An 18539-nucleotide genomic window follows, 5' to 3' on the forward strand; every position below is an offset into this window, starting at 1 on the left:
AAGCTTAACTCCAGGCACAAAAACTTTCAAATCTCAAATATTTTCCCCAAAAGCTACATGGAATACAAATCTATTTCTATTTTGTGTTCATTAACCTCCCTGGCAGTAATCCCGAGTGTGGCCCGATTTTAATTTTCAGTACCAAAAGCGGTAACCCAGAGCCACACTCAGGGCTACCCTGTAGTGAAACTTACCTTGTCCCTGCAATCCCCCGATGTCCTCCCGCTGTGTCCTCCGGCATACATCTTCTGGTTTCCCTTCCCTGTGAGCGCCGAGATGCAGGGGGGGGGGGGGCGGAACTGGGCGGGAAATTTTAAAGAAAGTACACAAAATATGGCATGATACATTGAAGTCTGTTAGGATTACATTACTGTATCAAACCATTTCACCTCAGCTTTGTCTCTAGTGCTTTGTCCAGTGCCCTGCCTGCACTTTTACTGTTTTATTCCTTTTATTTTTATTAATAATTTGTTATTAATAAATTATGATTTTTTTAAATTCATTTATTAATTTAATGTTTAGAATTTATTAGTTCATTTATTAAATTAATTTATGAATTTATTAATTCAATTATTAATTCATGTATTCATTTATTAATAATTTTTATTCAATTTTACTGTTTTTTTTTTTTTTTTACAATTACCTGGCCTACGACGTAGATTACTACGAAACGCGTAGAAGGAGCTTACCTGCGTCTGACGTTCATGGTGAGTGCAATAATACCTTTTTAATAAAATCTTATGCTGAAATGTACTGCACCATAAGCCTCTTCCTTCATTCCACATACACATATCCCATTGGATTACACTCGAGCCACACATACCAGGAGTTGAATACTCTGCATGCCGGTCTGCCCACAGGACAGAGTGCCCATGGTTCTATGCTGTGTCCATCTGGGGATCTTGATTCTTTAGATGCGCTTTAGATCACTATGAGAGCAGTGATCCACAGTTTCTGGTAAGAGGCCTAAAGATACATGTGGTTGAGGTGTAGGCTACCTTTGTTCACCAAGTGTCAGTCTGGTTTTGCACATCAAAGGGTGGAAGACTATGATTCTACTTCTATTTCAACTTAAAGTGATTGGAATATTTATGGACTTTATTATGATTATGGTTGTCCATTAGTGCTGCATTTTATATATTATCTTTTATATCACCTGTTGATTGATGCTAGCTGCTATTTTCAAATTTTGGATGCGCGGTTCTCTTTATTATACTACAATATAAAACAACAGATTTTCCATGCAAAACAATGTATCGCTTTGACATTCAAAAATACTGACATAATCAGACTGTCAGGGAGGATAAAGTGATTGTAAAGTCTTTTTTTTTTTTTTAATTTCTTTTTAAAATAACAAACATGTTATACTTAGCTGCTTTTTGTAATGGTTTTGTCTAGAGCAGCCCAGATCCTCCTCTTCTCAGGTTCCTCTTTGGCTCTCCTGGCCCCTCCCTCCCGTTGAGTGCCCCCCCAGCAAGCAGCTTGCACCCTCCTGCCCCCGATCGTCAGCGGGGAAGCCGATGCGTGTGTCAGGTGGCTCAGATTGCCGGCTGACACCCGCGATCACTCCCCGCTGAGAGAGAAGAACGGTTGGCTGTTGTAAACACAGCTGACCGTTCTTCTCTCTGCAATGATCATAGAGCCCCTATGATCCTTCTATATAGAATCACATGTCTCTATAGTCATTTCAGAAGCCACGCCCCCCACAGTTAGAATCACTCCCCTAGGGTCACATTTAACCCCTTGACCACCTATACTGTTAAACCCTTCCCTGCTAATGTCATGATTACTGCAACCGTGCATATTTAAAGCACTGTAGTAATGTGACTGGTACCCCCAAAAGTGTAAAAAATGTCAGTTAGGGGTCCAATCGGTCTACCACAGTGTCGCAGTCCCGCTAAAAATCGCAGATCGCTGCCATTACTAGTAAAAAAATAATAAACAATAAAAATTACATAAATATTTCCTGTAGTTAGTAAACGTGATAACTTTTGCGCAAACCAATCAAAATACGCTTATTGCGATTTTTTGTTTACAAAAATATGTAGCAGAAAACAAATTTGCCTGAAATGTTAAAAAATTTCGATTTTTAAATTTTTTTTTTGGGAATGTCATATAGCAGAAAATGAAAAATATTGTTTTTTTTTTTTCAAAATTGTTGTTCTTTTCTTTGTTTATAACGCAAAAAAACAATTTGCACAAGTGATCAAATACCACCAAAAGAAAGCTCTATTTTGTGGGAAAAAAAGGACATCAATTTCATTTGGGTAAAGTGTCGCACGACCGCACAATTGTCAGTTAAAATCATGCAGTGCCAAGTTGAAAAAAGCGGCCTGGTCATTAAGGGGCAAATCCTTCCGGTCTTAATGCACACAAAGTGGATTTATACTGACCACTTTAAGTATCTTTGCAAGCTCAGATATTCCCTTGTAAAGATAGTGATGACATCATCATATTGCTGCATATAGTCTCCCTAACATAAATTAGTATTGATTAGGATAAATTAAGGGTTGGTATGGGGTAAATAGGAACACAATTTGTCAGGTTGCTTTAGCTGATATTATATGCAGACTGAAGCTCCTCCTGTTAAGTAGATATAGAAGTAACAGCGTTACTTTGTTTCTATATATTCCATGTCTGAACAGTGTCTATAAACATTTTTTTGACAAACAGAGCTTTTACAACCCTTGTATTTAGACAGCAACTCCTGGCTGTCATTTTGACAGCTGGGAATTGCCAGGAAGTGTGCTTGTGTCTTTGCTAAATTTAAAAGATAGTGTATTTAATTAAATTATCTTTTTAAGCAAAGTCTATACCCATTTGTGTCTATGATTCCTATATCTTTGTCTTTTTATAAACTACATTCTTTTACAGGCCTCTTTGCCATCTTACAGGCTTTTTGACTATTCAAACAGAAATATACAAATATACATATTCATTGAGAAATATACTAACTGCCATTTGTTAGTATGTTTCTCAATGGAAGTCTAACATGTAACAGTAAATAAATAAACAACACAAGCAAAATAATATATAAATAAATAAATAATAAATATATATGACTTGAAATAAATTCATAGAGCTACCGTCAGATTACAGTTTGCCAAGACGATATATATGCCTTTTACCTAATAAATGGTTTATGTAATTTTACCTAAAAATATTTTATACTTCATTGCATGGTCCTAAAATATTTGAACCACTTGCGGACTGCCCACCGTACATAAACTGCGGCAGGGCGGCCACTCTGTGCCAGATCATGTACTTAGTACTTGATCTGACACTTCCGGGGTCTGGGGCCCGCACGCGCTTTGCCAGCGGCCCACTACCGCTGTTGATCACATACAGCAGGAGCCCGGAACCAGCCAGCACATCTGGCAGTACACAAGCAGAACGACAATCTGCCTATTTAAACAAGGCAGATTGTTGTTCTGTCAGTAGGGAAGGCATGGATCCTGTGTTCCTGCAAAGCAATAACATGGATCAATGCCTTCCCCTAGTCACAACACCTCCCACACAGTTAGTAAGCACTGGCCAGGCACACATTTAACCCTTTGATCGCCCCCTGACGTTAACCCCTTCCCTGCCAGTGTCATTAGTACAGTGATAGTGTATATTTTCTAGCACTGCTTACTGTATTAGTGTCACTGGTCCCCAAAAAGTGTCAAAAGTGTCAGTTAGTGTCAGATCTGTCTGCCACAATATCGAAGTTCCGCTATAAGTCACTGATTGCCGCCATTACTAGTAAAAACAATAAATAAATAAATCAATAAAAATATCCCATAGTTTGTAGACGCTATAACTTTTGTGCAAACTAATCAATACACCGTACGTTTATAGGGACCTTTTTTTTTTTACCAAAAACATGTAGCAGGATACATATTGACCTAAATTGGTAAAGAAATTCGATTTTTTTTTTTACATTTTTTGATTGGATATTGTTTTATAGCAGAATGTAAAAAATATTTTTCCTTTCAAAAATTGTCGGTCTCAAAAACCACAGAGGTGATCAAATACCACCAAAAGAAAGCTCTATTGGTGGGGAAACCCTTTGATCGCCCCTGACGTTAACCCCTTCCCTGCCAGTGTCACTAGTACAAATGACAGTGCATATTTGTTAGCACTGCTTACTGTATTAGTGTCACTGGTCCCCAAAAAGTGACAAAAGTGTCAGTTAGTGTCTGATTTGTCCGCCACAATATCGCAGCCCCTCTATAAGTCACTCATTGTTGCCATTACTAGTAAAATAAATAAATAAATAAATCAATAAAAATATCCCATAGTTTGTAGATGCTATAACTTTTGTCAATATACACTTATAGGGACTTTTTTTTTTTACCAAAAACATGTAGCAGAATACATATTTACCTAAATTGATAAAAAATTTGATTGCCCCCGACATTAACCCCTTCCCTGACAGTGTCATTAGTACAGTCACAGTGCATATCTTTTAGCACTGCTCACTGTATTAGTGTCACTGGTCCCCAAAAAGTGTCAAAAGTGTCCGATTTGTCCGTCCCGCTATAAGTCGCTGATTGCCGCAATTACTATTAAAAAAATAAATAAATAAATAAAAATACCCCATAGTTTGTAGACGCTATAACTTTTGTGCAAACTAATCAATATACGCTTATAGGGATTTTTTTTTTTTTTTTTTTTTTTTTTACCAAAAACATGTAGCAGGATACATATTGACCTAAATTGATAAAGAAATTAATTTTTTTTTTTTTTTTTTTTTACATTTTTTGATTGGATATTGTTTTATAGCAGAATGTAAAAAATATTTTTCTTTTCAAAAATTGTCGGCCTCAAAAACCACAGAGGTGATCAAATACCACCAAAAGAAAGCTGTATTGGTGGGGAAACCCTTTGTTCGCCCCTGACGTTAACCCCTTCCCTGCCAGTGTCATAAGTACAGTGACAGTGCATTTTTTTAGCAGTGCTCACTGTATTAGTGTCACTGGTCCCCAAAAAGTGACAAAAGTGTCAGTTAGTGTCTGATTTGCCCGCCACAATATCGCAGTCCCTCTATAAATCACTCATTGCTGCCATTACTAGTAAAATAAATAAATAAATACATCAATACAAATATCCCACAGTTTGTAGACGCTATAACTTGTGCAAACTAATCAATATGCTCTTGTAGGGACCATTTTTTTTTACCAAAAAAACATGTAGCAGGATACATATTGACCGAAATTGATAAAGAAATTCGATTTTTTTTTTTTTTTTTTTTTTTACATTTTTTGATTGGATATTGTTTTATAGCAGAATGTAAAAAATATTTTTCTTTTCAAAAATTGTTGGCCTCAAAAACCACAGAGGTGATCAAATACCACCAAAAGAAAGCTTTATTGGTGGGGAAAAAAAAGGAAATCAATTTTGTTTGGGTACAATGTCACACGACCGCGCAACTGTCAGTTAAAATAAGACAGTGCTGTATTGCAAATAATGGCGTGGTCATCAAAGGAGGTCAAGAGGTTAAAAAGTGGAGTTGTAATCTGAATTTTTACCTTTGTATAACATTTACCACACTAATCTTAGGCACGAACATAAAAAGATGTAGAAATATTTACAAGTGTATAAGTGATAGAATGTGAGGATATATTTGTGATTTTACTTACTTGGATTTGCAGCTGTTGAGGTTTATTCCCAAATCTTCTAATGAGCTTTCACTGAAGATGTTGAGACATATATACACATGATAAGTTGCAAAAACATTTACCAGATCTTACTTAGCAACACAAGGAATTTTACAGTAACGTAACTTCCTCTTTCAAAGATTAAATTGTATAAATAACCCAAACTCTTTTTTTTCTTGTTTTGGATAGAGAAGATCAAGAAGGCTTAAAACCTCTATCAGCTTACCTGTTGGGGAGATTCCCATTCACTTCCTGTGTGAGAAAGGAGAGGAAACGTGAGGGGAATTCCAAACTTAAAGCACAGTTCCAGCCAAAAGGGGAAGCTTTGTTTGCCCGTCTCCTCCCGCCCTCCACTGCCAAATTTGGCACCTTTTGTGTGAGGAGGAGGGGTAGGTGGGTACCTGGCTTTCACAGTCACGCAGAGTTGTATAAAGTACTCGAAACCCATACTTGAGTAAAAGTACAAGTGCTCGATCAAAAAGTGACTTGAGTAGAAGTGGAAGTGCTCGATCAAAAAGTGACTTGAGTAGAAGTACTAAAGTATTCAACATTTTTTGTACTTAAGTATTGCAAGTAGTTTTTTTTAAAAATGTTGCTACTCAAGTACTGAAAGTAAAAGTACAAGTACTGTGCTATGTAGTTATTAAAGAAACAAGGCAAAAGTTTGAACATCATATTGTTTTTTATTATTTCAAATGCAGCTTTTATTTATACATACAGTAGCATTTATTTTCGTATGCGCTGATAATACACATGTTTTGAGCTTCATGAAACCTGCCATCTACTGTTCTGGCAGTGGTAATTTTTATAATTGTAACAAGTAACTATGCAGCACAAAAAAAAAATATTGGAGTAGAAGTATTGAAATCATCGACAAAATGTAGTGAATATGAGAAAAAAATTCTACTCTAGGAAAGTACAGATACCGCCTTTCGGTACTTAAGTACAGTAGTGAAGTAGTTCTACTTAGTTACTATACAGCACTGTATGGTGAATAAAACATAAAAAGTTTAATTTTAAAAGTAGTTCCATAAATGTTAATCATTGGTATAAGACAGCAGTACACATTGTGCAAAAATACCCCCTTGATCTGCACTGGTGAAGCCAATAAGGGGTTAAGGACTCACAAATAGGTGACCATCCAGCATGCTGTAGAAGGCATGGAACCAGCCAGGGAGGGTGCATCAGTGTAGGGCAGCTGTGCTGTGCTGTGCTTTGGGCTGTGAGGAGGTGGTAATGCCCAATTGCAGGACGAAGGGGGATGGAAAAGTCGCTTGATGCCCAATGTGGGGAGGTTGAGAGAGTCGCCGTATGTGGCTACTCTGATCCACCCGCGGCGGGTACCAACAAGGAGGAGACATGATGTCGGACCCTTGGGGTAGGATATCCAGAGCGAGACTTGAACCGCTGATCAGCCACTGATGGTAAAAGGCAATGCCGGTGACACAGTGCAGATGGAGCAAGGGAGCGCAGGCAGGGAGTAGCTGCTGGGCGTCTGGTTATGATAGGTACCTGCTCCCACTTGTGGCTGGGTTTGCTGCGGCAAACTCAGCCGGAAGTTCAGCCCTCTCCTCTTTCCCCCCGCAACTGACCATTTCACAGAGTGATGCTTGATTCATGCATGCGCAGTAGGAAACCGGTTGTGAAGCTGGAAGGCTTCACTCCTGGTTTCCCTTAGCCAAGATGGTGGTGCCAGCACCCGAGAGCCGATTCAAGAACTAGCTTGGGTGAAGACACCACTGGATGCCTGGGAAAGCAAGTTTCCTAATAGTAAAAGTCAGTAGCTGCAGTATTTGTAACTGTTGACTTTTAATTTTTGGAGGGGAACTCCTCTTTAATTGGGGATACATGAGGAGAAGCCTGTTCAAAATTTTTCATCTTAAGAAAATTCATTAGATTTTCTAATGCATTGGTGGTTCAGTGGTAGAATAAAATGATTTGTATTAGTGCTCAGTGGTAACATTCAATTCATTGCAATGGTGGTCACTGATAAAAAAATACTTTGTATTGGTGTTCTGTATTGTAATAAAATTCTGTGCATTGGGGGTTAGTGGTAAAATAAACGACTTTGCATTGGTGCTCAATGGTACAATATTTTGTGCATTGTTGTTCAGTGGTAAAATAAAATGCATTGCATTGATGGCCAGTTGTATAATATTCTTTGCAATGGTGGTCAGTGATAAAATAAAATAATTTGCATTGATGGTCAGTTGTATAATTTTCTTTGCAACGGTGGTCAGTGATAAAATAAAATTCTTTGCATTGATAGTCACTGGTATAATATTCTTTGCATTGGTGGTCAGTGGTAGAATAAAATTATTTGTATTAGAGTTCAGTGGTAACATTCAATTCATTGCAATGGTGGTCACTGATAAAAATAAAATACTTTGTATTGGTGTTCTGTATTGTAATAAAATTCTGTGCATTGGGGGGTTAGTGGTAAAATAAACTACTTTGAATTGGTGCTCGGTGGTACAATATTTTTTGCATTGGTGTTCAGTGGTAAAATAAAATGATTTGCATTGATGGTCAGTTGTATAATATTCCTTACAATGGTGGTCAGTGATAAAATAAAATTCTTTGCATTGATGCTCAGTGGTATAATATTCTTTGCATTTGGGGTTAGTGGTAAAATTACATTTTTTTGGCATCAACGTTCCATGATGAAATAAAATACTTTGCATTGATGGTCAGTGGTAGAATAAAATGATTTGTATTAGAGTTCAGTGGTAACATTTAATTATTGTAATAAAATTCTTTGCATTGGGGGTTAGTGGTAAAATAAACTACTTTGCATTGGTGCTCAATGGTACAATAATTTATGCATTGGTGTTCAGTGGTAAAATAAAATGATTTGCATTGATGGTCAGTTGTATAATATTCTTTGCAATGGTGGTCAGTGATAAAATACAATTATTTGTATTGGTGCTTAGTGGTAAAATGCAATTCTTTGCATTGATGGTCAGTGGTATAATAGTCTTTTTATTGGTGGTCAGTAGTAAAATAAAACACTTTGCATTGGTATAACAAAATACTTGGCATTGCAGCTCTAATTAAATGTTAAATAGGAAAAATGAAAGTAAACCCACCACCTCCTTTTAAAATTTACGGCATACAACCACAGCCTGGTTAACCTTTTACCAAACCAAGCCTGATGGTCCATATAGCATTGCCTCTGTTGCTTTTGAAGACAAGATTTATACATTCTGCCCTCCCCCCCCCCCCCCCCCCCCAGATAGCAAGCAATTGTGCTGCAAGTTTGAAAATTGCTTGCTAAGCTATTGCTAGACTTGCCAGGCTTCACACGTTTGTTGCACAATTGTAGCAAGTCCACATTGCATGACTCCAGATCAACTTTCTTTCTGGTTCAGTTATGTTGGGCAATAGTTATCCCGCCACAGGGGTCACCGTGGCTGAATTTTCATGTTGTAGACTTGCAGAACTCTTGCTGTAGACTCACCACTGCAACTTTGCTCTTGCTAGAGACTTGCCACGTGAATTTGCTACAAATTGGAAAAGTATCAACTAGAACTTGTGTTTTAAGTGCTCTGCAAGTGTACAACTTACCAGTGAAAATGTGCAGCAAGCTAACAGACTTACAATTCAACACTGCCACAAATTTGTAGCAAGTTATCCCTGGAATCTGAGCCAGGACATTGCACCCTTATACAAAATACAATGCTTTGCATTTGTGGCTATTGGTAAAATATAATTCTTTGCATTGGTGGTCAATGGCAAAATAAAATACTTTGCATTAGGGTTACATCGTAACATAACATTTTTACAATAGTGGTCAGTGATAAAATAAAATAATTTGCATCAGTGTTCTGCGTTGTAATAAAATACTTTGCATTGGTGGTCAGTAGTAAAATACAATTTTTGGCATTGGTGTTCCATAGTGAAATTCAGCCATGTTGAAACAGGTAGAGGCCATCCCCAAACTGATCCCACAAGGTTGGGAGCATGAAATTGTCCAAAATGTCTTGGTATGCTGACCCCTTAAGAGTTCCCTTCACTGGAACTAAGGGGCCAAGCCCAACCCCTGAAAAACAACCCCACGCCATAATCTCCCCCCCACTCCCCCAACCCCCCCACCAAATGATTTGGACCAGCGCAAGGTCCATAAAGACATGGATGAGCAAGTTTAGAGTGGAGGAACTTGACTGGCCTGCACAGAGTCCTGACCTCAACCCAATAGAACACCTTTGAGATGAATTAGACCAGAGACTGTGAATCAGGCTATCTCGTCCACATCAGTGCCTGACCTCAGAAATGCGCTTCTGGAAAAATAGCCAAACATTCCCATAGACACACTCCTAAACCTTGTGGACAGCCTTCCAAGAAGAGTTGAAGCTGTTATAGCTGCAAAGGGTGGGTGAACTCAATAATAAACCCTATGGACTAAGACTGGGATGCCATTAAAGTTTGTGTGCGTGTAAAGGCAGGTGTCCCAATACTTTTGACAATATAGTGTACATATACAATTTTTTTATATATATATCTATCTATCTATATCTATCTATCTATCTATATAGAGATAGATAGATAGATAGATAGATAGATAGATAGATAGATAGATAGATAGATAGATAGATAGATAGATAGATAGATAGATAGATAGATAGACAACTGCTCCAAAAATATAAAGGAACGCTTTTTAAACAGAGTATAGCATCAAGTCATCCTCCAGGATGGCACATGAATACATGACATTGCCAGAAGGTTTGCTGTGTCTCCCAGCACAGTCTCAAGAGCATGGAGGAGATTCTAGGAGACAGGCAGTTACTCTAGGAGAGCTGGACAGGGCCAAAGAATGTCCTTAACCCATCAGCCAGACCAGTATCAGATCATTGTGCAAGGAGGAACAGGATAAACACTGCCAGAGCCCTACAAAATGACCTCCAGCAGGCCACTGGTGTGAATGTCTCTGACCAAACAATCAGAAACAGACTTCATGAGGGTGCTGGTCAGTGAACACAGGGCCCGCCCTCCTCTAGTGGGCCCTGTGCTCACTGACCAGCACCATGGAGCTCGATTGACATTTGCCATTGAACACCAGAAGAATATGGCGCCCTGTGCTTTTCACAGAGCTGCCTGTAACATCGTTCAGCATGACTGGTTTGGTGGTGGGTCAGTGATTGTCTGGGAAGGCATATCCATGGAGGGACGCACGGACCTCTACAGGCTAGATAATGGCACCCTGACTGCCATTAGGTATCGGGATGAAAACCTTGGATCCATTGTCAGACCCTACGCTGGTGCAGTGGGCCCTGGGTTCCTCCTGGTAGACAACAATGCCCGGCCTCACTTGGCGAGAGTATGCAGGCAGTCCCTGGAGGATGAAGGAATTGATACCATTGCATGGCCCCCATGCTCGCCTGACATAAATACAATAGAACACCTCTGGGGCATTATGTTTTGGGCCATCTGACGCCACCAGGTTGCACCTCAGTCTGTTCAGGAGCTCAGTGATGACCTGGTCCAGATCTATTTTTTTTTTTGTAACAGTTACAATATAGTATATCTACCAAATATAACTATAGATAAGTCATATTACACAGTATGTTAATATGAAGTTTCCTAACAGCTCCAGTTACAGTAAGTTGAGGTTATTTAGAAGTTAATTATGCAACTGTGGCTGAAACAAAGTAGGTAAATGGTGCAATAATGTTGCAATTCCTAAAAAGGAAATTTTGTTTTGACAACAAACTTGGTGTAATATATATTATTGTTACACAAGCATATATTATTACACAAGCAACTTTTTTTTAATCCACGCGACTAATAATGACATTTCTATTTCAATCGAAAGCCAGCTAAGAGTTCTAACATTTAACAAAAAAAAAAAAAAAATAGCTTTTCACTTTCATATGACCGTGACTCATCATTCTGTGTACAGAATTCTAATTTCCTCATCTTCTAATTGACTACACGGAGGCGTCACAGATCTTGAGGCTAAATTACCAATATCCCCTGCATTTTAGCACAATACTAAAGAACAAACAGAAAGAGACAGTGAGGCTGATCTTGATATGTATGATCTATTTTGTAAAATTTAAAAGGTATATTGTATTTGTGCACCTACACATAAGTCAGAAGACAGTTGTCCCTGTTTTTTTTTTTTTTTTCAGGAGGCCATACAAGAGATACACATATAACATAAAAGGCAATCACTTTATTGAAAACCTGAGAATAAAAATAGTTTAAAAACAGAAATTGTACCAGAAGCAAAGCATAGTGTGTTACAATTTCATCTTCTAAATACATATTATCAAATTTACTCATACAATATTTAGTAAACAGCTTATAAATTGATAACATAAGTTGAAGAACATCACCATCTCAACGCGTTTCATGAGAGATAATTCACTTTGTTACGAGTTTGATGTTGCTGACAGCGTGTCTGTAATTAAATCCAAAATTACTCCAATCCATTTTTATTCTTATGTTTTCTATAAAGTTATTGAATTTTATATTTTATAATTATATTTCTTGAATGGCCTTCTAAAAAATTAGTACAAACATATGGCAACCACCCCAACCTATAACCGGCCTTTGCAGCAAGGAGCACATGGAAGGACGATGCATTTCAAAAAACAACAAACAAACATTCCCAGCTCACTTACCAACCAGCCGGCAACAAACCAAATTGTCCCTTTCTAACACTTAACATCTGCAAATACATGAGTAAGCTGTAACAGCCATGTCATGGCACAGCAGTGTACTGCAGTCTTAACTCTATAATTTGTGAGTATCCAAAGTCAGAACACATATATAATAATGAATAGTTTAAGGGCAGGTATGCCTAGAGGGAGTCCACTCCTCCTTAAAGGTATAGGAATTCACTGGACACCCAGTAAGATCACAATGGCAGCAAAGATGTCCAGTGCATCCCCTCATCAATTACCAACAGCACAAACAAATGGCAAACAAATATAATGTTGGTAATTGATGACGGTACACACTGGATACCTTTGCTGCCATTGTGATATTGCTGGGTGTCCATTGCTTTCCTATACCCTTAAGGAGGGATGGGCTCACTTCAGGTATACCTGCTCTTAATGAATCTGGACTGGGGTGCTGTGACATGGTAACTGCAGCTTAAGTTACACATGTATCTGCAAATGTGTGTAAACTAAACCTCTTGGTTTTAAAATAAAAAATGGTCTACTCTAGAATCCTAGGAACAAAGAACACGGGGGAAAAATGGGAGTGCTTTTAGAACATACTAAATTAAGGTATTGGCCAGTGCATTCCAACGGGGAATAAGTTGAAAAAGGCTAAAATAAACCCTTGGTGGCTAAACTCCAATGTAAAAATGCATATAAAAACTAAAGAAAATGTCTTCAAAAAATACAAGACAGAGGGGTCATTGGCAGCATTCCAACATTACAAAGAATGCAATAAGAAATGTAAGAGCGAAATCAAGGCTAACATAGAACACGAAAGGCATATAGCGGAAGAGAGTTAAAAAAAAATAGAAATTCTTTAAGTATATAAATGATAAGAAAGTGAGGCCAGAACACATTGGCCCCATAATGAACGAGGAAGAGAATCTGGCTACAAAGGACAGAGAGAAGGCGAAGGTGCTAAATAAATTCTTCTCCTCAGTCTTCACAAAAGAATTGGGGGTATACAGTAACCTAGACTGTAATGTTAAAGTTAACAACATGTCACAGGAAGCACCCTCATGGTTAACAGAAGAAAGACTCAGAACTTGACTTGAAAAACTTGACATAAATAAGTCACCGGGACCAGATGGCTTACACCCGTGGGTCCTTAAAGAACTCAGCCAGGTGATAGCCAGACCATTTTTATGGATAGTCTACTGACGAGAATGGTACCAGCTGATTGGAAAAAAGCCAATGTAATACCAATATTTAAAAAAGGGCCGAGATATATCCCTGGGAACTACAGGCCAGTTAGCCTAACATCAATAGTGTGTAAGATATTGAAGGGGATGATAAGGGACTATATACAAGACTTTAGTAATGAAAACGGTATCATTACTAGTAATCAGCATGGATTCATGAAAAATGGCTCTTGCCAGACCAATCTATTAACCTTCTATGATGAAGTGAGCTGCCATCTAGATAAACGAAGGCCTGTGGATGTGGTGTATCTGGATTTTGCAAAGGCATTTGATACAGTTACTCACAAACATTTACTGTACAAACTAAGGTACGTAGGTATGGACCATATGGTGAGTACATGGATTAAAGCTAGGCGAGTCCAAAGGGTGGTGATAAATGGGGAGTACTCGGAATGGTCTAGTGTGGAAAGTGGGTCCCCCAAGGATTGCTCCTGGGACCAATCCTATTTATTTTATTCATAAACGACCTAGAGGATGGGATAAACAGCTCAATCTCCGTATTTACGGACAATACTAAATTAAGCAGGGCGATAACTTCTACGCAGGATGTGGAAACCTTTCAAGAAGACCTGAACAAACAAAAGGGGTGGGCATCTACATGGCAAATGAGGTTTAGTGTTGAAAAATGTAAAGTAATGCATTTGGGTGCCAGAATTACGAACGCAAGTTACTCACTAGGGGGAGAGCATTTGGGAAAATCTAAGATGGAAAAGGACCTGGGGGTCCTAGTAGACAACAAGGTCAGCAATGGCATGCAACGCCAAGCTGCTGCAAGCAAAGCCAACAGAATACTGGCATACATAAGAAAGGTGATTCACTTCAGAGATAAAACGATAGTTCTCCCACTCTACAAGTCTCTGGTGCGGCCGCATCTGAAGTGTGCCGTCCAGTTCTGGGCATCAGTACTCAGGAAGGATGTGCTGGAACTGGAGAGAGTCCAGAGAAGGGCACCAAAGCTAATAAAGGGACTGGAGGATCTCAGCATTGAGAAAAGACTGCAAGCATTGAATGTATTCTCTCTGGAGAGGAGACACTTGAGAGGGGATATGATATCAATGTACAAATACCGTACTGGTGACCTAGTAAATGCAGTATCCCTGGGCTATCGTAGTTACTAATGATTGTATTCAGGCCTTCATATATATTCTTCGCTGACAATTAGTGCTTGTATGGTATATTTATTTTTTTAGATAATTGTTTTATTTTCTTTCCCCCTCTTCCTATTTTACTTTGTACTATTATTTCATAGAGCATATACCAGCGTCTCCTTATCCCAGATATATATCATTTTTATTGTACTAAACATATAATGTATTATTGTTGCCTTTACTGTTATTTATTCTAATTCTGTTTGTAATTATCAAGATATATGCCAGGTCTCCCTTAGGAAGCGGGCTTTGTCCTACGAAACATGTTGGAGATGAAGATATGTATATGAGACCCTCTATATGACCAACCCGGGATATAGTTTTCACCGATGTCTTGATTTACTACTGCAATTGTTCTGAAACAATACCCGGATGTTTAAGATTTACATTTTAATCCTTATTAATGTTTTGTATAATCAAAGTGCACGTTTTTATCCTTAATATTTTTTTTTTATTAGTGTGGTACCTTTAAAGTCCTAGTAATTTTTTCATGCTAGGGATTAAGCTATATTTCGTCATTTATAATATCACAACTTACCAATTCTTAGATGCGATAGCTACATTGGTTTTCTTTTTAAGGCTTTCTTTCCTCTCATTTCATCTGGTGATCTGGTCAGTAAGTCTGTTTTCTTTTTTTCAAAAGAACAAGCTCTCCAGCAGAATGTATCAGTTACAGGGATGAGGCAACCCATTTAATACCAGCAGGAGCGCTTACAATGATCAGCTTGTATGTATTTATGTAAAACCTTTAAGGGAAAAAAACTGTTTGCTGTAACTGCTTACAAAGTCTTAGCTGGAGTTTGGCTTCAATTCTAAATCTGACACTTCCCTCCCCCAAGAATGGCAATGCTGCTGTCCAACAGTGCACCCTGTGCTCCTTCATCCAGAGTGGAGGCGCTCTAATAGAGGAGGCGTGTTTGTGGCCAGATCACCAGGTGAAAACGGATGGAAAAAAAACCTAAAAAATAAAGTTAATGCCGCCACCACATCCAATGATAGGTAAGCTGCAATATAGTATTTTGGGTTTAATACCACTTTAAGTCTAACAATTTGCTATGAACTATAAACTGTACTGCCAGCTTGTTCGGATGCACAAGGCTTTGTCTTTTCTTGAATATAGTAGAAAACACCCCTAGTAATTCCCCGAGGTGTTGAGCGGTCGGTGCACTGGCTTGAAGTGTTCCCCTAGCACTTGAGCAAACATGTAGATAAAAGAAAGCTGACAGCCCGATCTTCCACAATGAATACATTTATTATTTATTATGAATTATTATTATTAATTAATACATTTATTAATTCAGGTGTTAGAAAATAAAAAAGAGGAAAAGAGCGCACGACCACCCTAGCATAACACCGTTTCTTGAAATAGAAAATGAAGCAGTCAAGAATACACTCACATTGAAAGGATGAATGTAGACACATCAATGCATCGATGACCCCCAGCTCTCTGATGTAGATGACCACACTACCGCTCGCCATCCAAGTGCACTCTGTCTCCTGCACACCCGGAGGTGGAGACTCCCATCTCTGAGTCAGCTGCTTGGAGTGTGCGTGCGCCCGGTCCAGCCGGTGCCGGAAGGAATGCCTCCCGACCTGAAGAAGGAGGCAACACCTAAGAAATGCGTAGTCATAGCAACCCCCTGTTGCGATGTGACGTCGGGAGGCTTTCCTTTCTGAAGCCTCTCTGGAGCCTGTCTGTTTGTGGCCTCTCCTTCCCGTCTTCTGGCGCATGTGTGGCACTGGCTGGACCAGGCGCACGTGCCCTCCGGGTGGCTGACACTGAGACGGAGGTCTCCACCTCCGGGAGTCTCGGTGTGCAGAAGACAGAGTGCACTTGGATGGCAAGAGGGAGTGCGGTCATCTACATCAGAGAGCTGCTAACGTCCTGTGGTCATTGATGTATTGATGTGTCTTCATTCATCCTTTCCATGTGAGTGTATTCTTGACTGCTTAATTTTCTATTTCAATAAACGGTGTTATGCTAGGGTAGTCGTGCGCTCTTTTCCTCTTTTTTATTTTCTTATAGTGATTTCCCCCACCCAGTGGAGAGTCAGGATAGCTGCAACGCCCCATGGCTTGTATCACCATGTGTTATTTTAAAAGAATAACCAGCCTGGACGTTTAAGTCAAGGATCAGCGCATGAAATGTTAATGTGTCTTTCAGCTTGTATTAATTCAGGTGTGGTACAGAATAATGTAAAAAGATGATCCACACACCAGTAATTGCTCTTAAAAAATCTTTATTCAGGAACCACAGAACACAACTGCTGGTAAGATCAGTTAACGTGTTTCAGCCTATAAGGCCTTAGTCATAACTACATTTAGACACAAAACTTTGAAATATATAGTGACTCTATATATATCACAGGCTCCACCCATTCAGTGTCCCAATTAATTGCAGACAATTAGAAATATTAGAATCAGTTGTAGTATATACTAAGGAAACCCATGTATGTGCCACTTTATATGCACAAACTACACAATGATAGTATACATAGATAAAAAAAAAAAAAATCAATGAAAATAATAAAGAAAAGTTCTAAAGAGATCAAAAGGGAAGAGAAAAAATGGAGAGAGACAGTTTAATGTATGTGCAGAGCTAGATCCCATCTCAGGTTTAACCCCTGAGGTGATCTGGAATTAAGTCTAAAAATCCACCATGCCTCAGTAACCTTCTCTCGCTGTCGCCTCCTCTAGGTGAGTGAGACAGCTGTTCTATACCTCTAAAGCTAAATGAGGAAAGGTCACCCTGATGGCATTCCCTAAAGTGACATGTTGCCAGTGGCGGCTGGTGCATGATAATTTGAGGGGGCGTCAAAACCCCCCCCCCCCCCCCCCCCCCGTGGGACGGATGGCCCGCAGGCAGGCAAATCCACCTAGACCGCCCCGTCAGTCAGCCAGCAGGCGAATCCACCACCCCCCGCAGGACACAAGGCTGGATGGACAGACAGCCTACTTACCTCCTCCTTGTGGCTGTGTTTCTCCTCCCTCTTGCTGGCCAATGGCCAGTAAAATCACTTCTCTTTTCAGTCAATTGGGGAAAGGGGTCTCACGACCCACTTCCAGATTGGCTGGGAGAAGAATCAGTGTGATAATAGCAAATATTCATTCGCTATTGTCATACAACTGGGTGGGCTCAGGGCGCAGTGCTTAAGCATTTAATGCATACTATATTGTACAAGGACAAGCCAACATTTCTGTATTAAAAATCCTTTTGTTTTTATTGGTGTTATGTAATATTCTATTTTTCTGAGATACTGAATTTTGGGTTGTCACTAGCTGTAAGCCATAACCATCCAAATTAAAAGAAAGAAAGGCTTAAAATATATCACTCTGTGTGTAACACATCTATATAAAATAAATGAATTGCACTTTTTGAATTTAATTACTGAAATGAATTAACATGTACCCGTATGCCTCCAACCATCCTAAAGTACATGGACACGTAAGATAAGGTTGAGCTGCTTCTAAAGACAAAACACCCTTAGAAGCAGCGATTTTTAAACCAGTGTGCATGATCCCTTAATTTCACCAAGGGTTTTGTATAATTAGTTTATTTCAAAGTAGAGTACTACCCATCAGTTCTCAGCTACGTAAATGACAAAACATGAATTGCAATTTACAGTAATTAATTTGTAGGCCATGAAGTAGTATACAAATAGGAGGTTAGTCTGCTTACATCTATTAGACCAGGGGTCTCCAAATTTTCTAAACAAAGGACCAGTTTACTGTCCATCAGACAGAGGAGCCGGAGTGGCTAGTGGGAGTAAAAAAAAGCCCCAGTGTCAGCAAGAGTAACAAAATATATATAATTACATAGTGCCTGTAGTCAGTAAAAGGGGGAATAGTGTCCCTTCATTGGTATATATGGGGGGA

The sequence above is a fragment of the Pelophylax lessonae genome (assembly GCF_965119305.1).
Source record: "Pelophylax lessonae genome assembly, chromosome: 12".
NCBI classification, from domain to species: domain Eukaryota; kingdom Metazoa; phylum Chordata; class Amphibia; order Anura; family Ranidae; genus Pelophylax; species Pelophylax lessonae.